This window comes from Micromys minutus (genome assembly GCF_963924665.1).
Source record: "Micromys minutus genome assembly, chromosome: X".
Taxonomy (NCBI): domain Eukaryota; kingdom Metazoa; phylum Chordata; class Mammalia; order Rodentia; family Muridae; genus Micromys; species Micromys minutus.
In genome coordinates this window covers 43858255-43865806 of record NC_137970.1, presented here as the reverse complement: position 1 = coordinate 43865806, position 7552 = coordinate 43858255, and the positions used below count along the sequence as shown (strand labels likewise).

Below are 7552 nucleotides of genomic sequence, written 5' to 3'. Positions count from 1 at the left end.
CATGCAGATCTGGAACCATATATCCAAATGATACTCATCAGAGGCCTGCTATTCCAGAATCATAGAGGTTAACTACCTTCATAATACCTACTACAACAGGAATATTCAGGGACCAAAACCATACAAATGGCTAAAGGCCCTCAAAGAACACAATCAACAAGAGCCAGTTCAATAGGACACCTTCAGAGCACAGCTAACCTACTGCACTAAGCCCTGCATATCCTAATACAACCAAAGCACAAGAAAATGACCTTGAATTCTATCTTATAAGGATGATAGAAGTCTTCATAGAGGAAATTAATAAATCCCTTAAAGAAATACAGAAAAATACAAACAAACAAATAGAAATCTTTAAAGAGGAAGTAAATAAATCCCTTAGGATGATACATAAAAATAAAATAAAATAAGTGAAAGAAAGAAATAAAAATGTGCAAGAGATGAAAGTGGAAATAAAAGCAATAAAGAAAGCACACACTGAGGGAATCCTGGAGATAGAGAAGCTAGGGAAGAGAACAGGAACAACAGATGCAAGCATCACCAACAGAATACAGGAAATGGAAGAAAGAATCTCAGGCATAGAAGATACAATAGAAAAAAATCGATAAATCAGTCACAGAAAATGTTAAATCTAAAAAACTTGCAGACACAAAACATCCAGGAAATCTGGTATACTATGAAAAGTCCTAACCTAAAAATAATAGGAACAGAAGTGTCCCTGCTATGAGGCCCAGAAAACATTTTCAATAAAATCATAGAAGTAAACTTCCAAAACTAAAAAAAGAGATATGTATAAACATACAAGAATCTTATAGAACACCAATTAGACTGAACTGGAAAATAAAATCTTCCCAGGTATATAATTATCAAAACACAAAATCTACAGAACAAAGAAAGAATATTTAAAGCAACAAGGGAAAAAAGGTAAGATAACACACATGGAAAGACCAACAAAATTGCACCTGACTTCTCATTAGAGACTCAAATCTAGAAGGGCCTGGACAGAGATATCTTGCAAACTCTTAAAAAACAAAAACAAATAACAAAACAAAACTGAAAAACAGGTGCCAACCTAGACTACTATACTTAACAAAACTCTCAATCACCATAGATCGAGACAAATTCAAAATATACTAGAGGGAAAACTCTAACCTGAGGAAGATAACTATATACATGAAAACACATGAAAGAAGTAATACCATACCAAAAAGAAAAAAAACAAGGAGAACACAGAAAGCATTTTTGTATGCAAGTGTGTGCAGAAATACACACACACACACACACACACACACACACTAATAACAACATCAAAATAACAGTCATTGGTTATTAATAACTCTCAACAACAATGGACTCAATTCCCCAATAAAAAGACACATGCTAACAGACTGGATGTGAATACATAATCCATAATTCTACTGCATACAAAAAAAATACAGCTCAACAATAAAGATAAACATTACCTCTGAGGAAATGACTGGAAAAACATTTTCTAAGCAAATGAAACACAAAAAGAAAGCTGAAATATCCATTCTACTATCTAATAAAAGTGTCATTCAACCAAAATTAGTAAAAAGAGACAGGGAAGTGCACTTCATACCCATCAAAGTAAATATCTACCAAGATAGTATCTCAATTCTGAACAACTATGCCCCAAACAAAAGAGCACCCACATTTGCAAAAGAAACATTGCAAAAGCTTATGTTGCATATTAAACCCAACGCATTAATAGTGGGATACTTCATCACCACACTCTCATCATTTGATAGATCATCGTGACAAAAACTAAACAGAGAAATAATGAAACTAACAGACATGAATCAAATGGACCTAACAGACATTTATAGATTATATCACCCAAATGCAAAAGAATATACCTCCTTCTCAGTATCTCCTTCTCCAGAATTGACCTTATAATCAGTTCCAAAACAAGTCTCAGTAGATAAAAGAAAATAGAAACAATGCTTATATTTGCATAGCTATTGTATTCAGATATTGTTGGTATGTAAGGGTGTAACAAAATTTTAGCACATGATTCTTTACTTTTCTTCTCAAAACCTTTATTAATAGTGAGGTACATTAAGATGCTTATTTCTCATATTTTTTGTCAAATTTCATGTCTACCCTCATCCTTGTACTTAACCTATTCTTGCTGGTATTTAATGTATATGAATAACTTTTTATTAGCATTCATTTTATTTTCAGATATGAATTCCATAAAGAGATGCTTCCTCTCCATTATTAAGTTCAACCAAAAGATTGCAGCTTTCACTGGGATGGTCATGTTGTTTTTGAAAGTCATGTCATGGATTTTTTTTTTTTTTTTTTTGTTAGCAAGGTATAGTGGCATATTCATCTTATTCTAAGTAACAGAAACTGTAAGGACATGTGTAACATAAAGAAGCATAATATATAGTGAGTTATTCAGAATGGTAGATGAATGTGATATGAATGGTTTCTGATCTTGTATTCTTGTATTCATCACCATGTGGAGAGTCTGTTTCTATTTGTATGGATCATAACATTATTGAGTAATTGACTTTCCATATGCTTTATATTCAGACATCCCAATAATAAGATCTCAGTAGTTTTGCAGCTAGAATATATTGATTAAGTAGAGTTTCCATCTGCAAGGATTAGCACTATCCATGAACAGAATATGAGTGCATGTGTTTGCTTCTAATGGTTCAAACTCTACACCTAATTAGTTGTGGCTTTGTTGCCAAGATCTCATCAGAATACTATGGTGAAGGATTTCTGGCTGCCTTTCCACAAACAGGCATATTATTTTAAAAAAAAAAAACTATATAGAAGAGCCCTGTTATGGAAAATCAGGACTAAAATGGCATATGTATTGGAATAGACATCTCACTTACTCATCATCTGTGTCACTATTCCAATTCTGGACATATGTCTCACTTATCCTATATTAATTGACTTTATCGTTATTTGTATTTTCCTTTAATTACACTTGATATAGACTTTAAATATGGCTCGGGTATTTTGATCTAGTTATTACATTTTCCAATTTGAAATTCTCTTAAGTATTTTCTCTTTTAAAATGATTACTAGTTTCTCGTCATATTTGGTTCGAGACTTAAATAAATATATCCAGTGAAACTATCATCTAATGTTTTTCTTAATTTCAGTGTTTTATTCATCCTTCAAGGTAGATTTCTAAATTTTTGTTAATTTTTTTTGCCATTTGTCCTTTTAAAGGGGATTTATTGTTTAAAACAGTAACATCTATTATATCATAAATTCTAAATTATTTACTGACTCAAACATGGTACAAGTTTCTTTCCTATTATTCATCATGCAATATAATTGAGATCCTAGAAGTGATAATTTGTAGACCTAAAATGAGTCTTATCTATAGGTTCTATATGAAATTCATCATTTATTCAGAGTTATTGTGATAATTTCTTTCAAGCCAGTGGGAAGAGACCATATTTACATAAGGCCTGGATGCAGTACAATCCACTTTCTTCACTCACATTTTTTAGGTAAAACTCAGTCTTCTGGATACAATTAACTGGAAAGTGAACTTGGATATGTGCTTAGAAAGAAAAAGGAATGGTAATTTTGATGAATAGTTCTCCACATTTTTCCACACAGTTTAATTTTTTGTTTAGAAATGGGCTTATCATAGTTTCATAATTTGTGAATTATGGAGGAATTTGGATCTCATAGATGTTTTGAACATTTATTTTGGAAATGTTTGAAAAGTTTTTGTCAGATTTTCTAATGATAGTTGCATCAAAATGCAACTATTTTACCAATAAATTATTTTCTGCAATGAGAAGGACATTAATTTCCACATATTGAAGGCATTTTTCAGTGACAAAACCCTTACTTCAGTCAACTTAATCTCAGAGGATAAAGAATCAGTGCTAAGAGGAAAACACATAGCTCTCAGTGCTTCCAAAAAGAAACCTGAGAGAGTTAGTAGCAGTTAACTAGCAAGTAACAAGCTAAGTGTCAGCTAGCTAGCAGCTGTAACTAGCAGCTTAACAGCACATCTGAAAGCTCTTGAACAAAAAGAAGCAAATATACCCAAAAGGAGTAGGCAGCAGGAAATAAACAAACTCGGGACTGAAATCAACCTAATAAAAACAAAAAGAACTATACAAAGAATAAACAAGGTCCTACTGGAGCCTCCATCCCAGTTGCTGGCTGGGTCCGCTCATGCATGCAGCATCAAGTCAGATCTGAACTGCCACCATGTCAAGTATAAACCTGAAGACCAAGACCACCAAGAAGCACCATCAGCACCCAAAGTCCAATGTGTTCACCATGTTTTACCAGCTCCAGATCAAAAAATTAAAGAGGCCTTCAACATGATAGACCAGAACTGAGATGGTTTCATTGACAAGGACCTACATGACATGCTTGCTTCTCTGGGAAAAAAATCCCACTGACACATACCTGAATGCCCTGAAGAAGGCGGCCCCAGGCCCAATCAATTTCACCTGTTCCTCTCCCTATTTGGAGAGAAGCTGAATGCCAATGACCCTGAAGACATCATCAGAAACACCTTCACTTGTTTCAGTTAGGAAGGCACAGTCACCATACAGGAGATTGCCCAAGGGAGCTTCTGACCACCATGGGTGACCATTTCACAGATGAGGAAGTTGATGAGCTGTACAGGGAGGCCCCCAGTGACACAAAGGGGAATTTCACCTCCATCGACTTCACACACATTCTGAAGCGTGGAGCAAAAGACCAAGATGACTGAAGAGCTGCAGGTGACAATCCTGTTGAGTTTCCTTCTTCACTTCATAGGAACTACTGTATAACTTAGTTCTTCAAACACCCCCTTCCATAGGACCTACTGTGTGCCAATTAGTTTCACAGCCTTTCCTCTTTTTAATATATTTATTCGAGACCCTTTCTGTTCCTTAGCATGTATATAATCAGATTGTAATGGGGACATTGTTGCAAATTGTACTAAAAATGAGATGCAAATAGAAATCAACCAATGTGAAAGCCACCCCCAAATGAATCTATACCATTTCTCTAAATATTTTATATATGTTGTCAATAAGAATTGTGTAATTTCTTGTTTTACATGTACTTTTTGCCCATTGTAACTGGTGGGATCTTGATCACACTATCAAACCTTTAAAAAAAAAAACAAGTACTGACAAAAATGTATTATATATTTTATGCAAAAAATGCTTAAAATCTGTACATTTATCTTTGTTCTTTAAAATAAAGTTGTTAAAAAAGAATTGTGTAATTATTGACAGATGATAAAATATGTAAAATTTCACAGACTTAATAAGTATGAATGCTAAAAATATTTATTGAAGCATCATTCATGATACCAAAAAATTAAAAACTATGCAGAAAGTAGTATTATTTAATGTTATACTGTCATTGAAAATAAAATGCTCATGATGCAAGGAAATGCTCATAAGATCAGTAAGTAGAATTATAATTGCAAACATAGTAAGGTACATAACTTGAAATTCTAGTCACCATGTACAAATGCTAAATAATGGTTATGGTTGAATGGTAGAATTCTAACAATAAATAGGTTAGCACCAAAACCTGACAATATTACTGAGGTTATAGTGTGCTTCCAGACAGAAACATAGTATGCCTGGCCTCTGAGTGGTTCTGCCAGCAGCTGACTAAGACAGATGAAGATCTTCACAGCCAAGCATTGGGACTGAGGTCTGGGAATCTTATGGAAGAGTTAGGAGAAAGATTGAAGGAGCTGAAGGAGATAGCAACCCTATAGAAAAACCCACACTGTCAACTAACCTGAACCTCTGAGAGCTCCCAGAAACTAAGCCACCAAACCAAGAGCATATATGGCTGGACCTAGGCCACCTGCAGAGGTGTAACAAAGGACCACTTTGTCTGGCCTCGGTGGGAGAATATTAGCCTAATCCTGTAAAGACTGGATGCTTTAAGTAGGGGAGATATCTGAAAGGGGGAGGGAGTCACCCTCTCTGAGGTGAAGGGAAGGGGCAAGTGGGGAAAGAACTCTATGAGGGGGACCAAATTCAGGGACAATATTTAGGATGCAAATAAATAAAATGATTAATTAATGATAAAAGTAAAAGTCACAAAATTTACAACCATTAAAAATTAGCCTCAAATAATAGCTGTACCATACCACATATTAGCAATGTAAGTCTGAATTAAAAAACAAACAAACAAACAAACTTGGGACTTAAGAGATGGCTCACCAGTTAAGAGCACTGACTGCTCTTCCAGAGATCCTGAGTTCAATTCCCAGCAAACACATGGTGTCTCATAACCGCCTGTTATAGGATCTGATGCCTTCTTCTAGTGTGTCTGAAGATGGCAACAGTATAGTCACATATATCAAATAAATTAATTATTCTGGCTAAGATCCAAAGCTCAGGTGAGAGCAGATGCTGGCAAGGATGTGGAGAAAGATGAACACATGTTCCGCCATGTTCATAGCAGCCATATTTATAATAGCCAGGCGCTAGAAAGAACACAGATGTCCTTCAACAAAGGAATGGATACAGAAAATGTGGTACATTTACTCAATGGAGTACTACACAAATATTTTTAAAAAATGACTTACTTATGAAATACTTAAGCAAATGGATGAAATTAGAAAATATTATCCTGAGTGAGGTAACCCGGTCACAAAAGAACATATACAGTATGCACTCTGATAAATGGATATTACTCTCAAAGGCTCGGAATACCCATGATACAACTCACAGACCACATGAACCTCAAGAAGGAAGATCAAAGTGTGGATGTTTCAGTCCTTCTTAGAAGGGGGAACAAAATACTCACAGGAGGAAAGATGGAGACAGAGTGTGGAACAGAGACTGAAGAAAAGGTCATACAGAGACTACTCCACCTGGGGATCCATCCCACATACAAACATGAAACCAAGACACTATTGTGGATGCCAGGAAATACTTGCTGACAGGAGCCTGATACAGCTGTCTCCTGAAAGGCTCTGCCAGAGTCTGACAATTATAGAGGTAGATGTTCACAACCAACCAACACTGGACTGAGAATGGATCCCCAGAGGATGAGCTAAAGAAAGGACTGAGTTTGCAACCCATAGAAGAACAACAATATCAACCAACCAGACTCACCCCCCCCCCCCAGGGACTAAACCACCAACCAACCAAAAAGTACACATGGAGGAACCCATGGCTCCTGCCACATGTGTGGTAGAGGATGGCCTTGGGAAGGCTTGATTCCCCAGTGGAAAAAAAAATGCCAGGTAAGGGAGGCAGCAGTGGGTTGGAAGAACACCCTTATAGAAGCACAGGGCTAAAGGATGATATGGAGGGATCTGGAGAGGAAACAGAAAGCAAATAACACTTGAAATGCAAATAAAGAAATATATCCAAAAACACCTCATTCCTGCCTCCTCCAAAATATTACAGGGCTTGAAAGTATTTACATCAGTTTACTTATTTTATAGTAGGTAATCTATCAAAATGTCACTTGATTCAATAAATTTCATTTAAAATATTTAGTATTCTGTACTCTATAAATTTTCTTCAATGTAGATATATCTCCTTGAATAATTAAAAAAGTG

At 35.4% G+C, this 7552-nt stretch overlaps 1 pseudogene across 1 annotated transcript; it reads left to right on the top strand.

Annotated features, from left to right (window-relative positions):
- The first annotated feature begins 4221 nt into the window (after positions 1-4221).
- Positions 4222-4735, top strand: LOC308415981 (myosin regulatory light chain 12B-like; annotated as a pseudogene). Its single transcript has one exon. The product of its transcript is annotated as a myosin regulatory light chain 12B-like (transcript).
- Positions 4736-7552: the final 2817 nt, after the last annotated feature.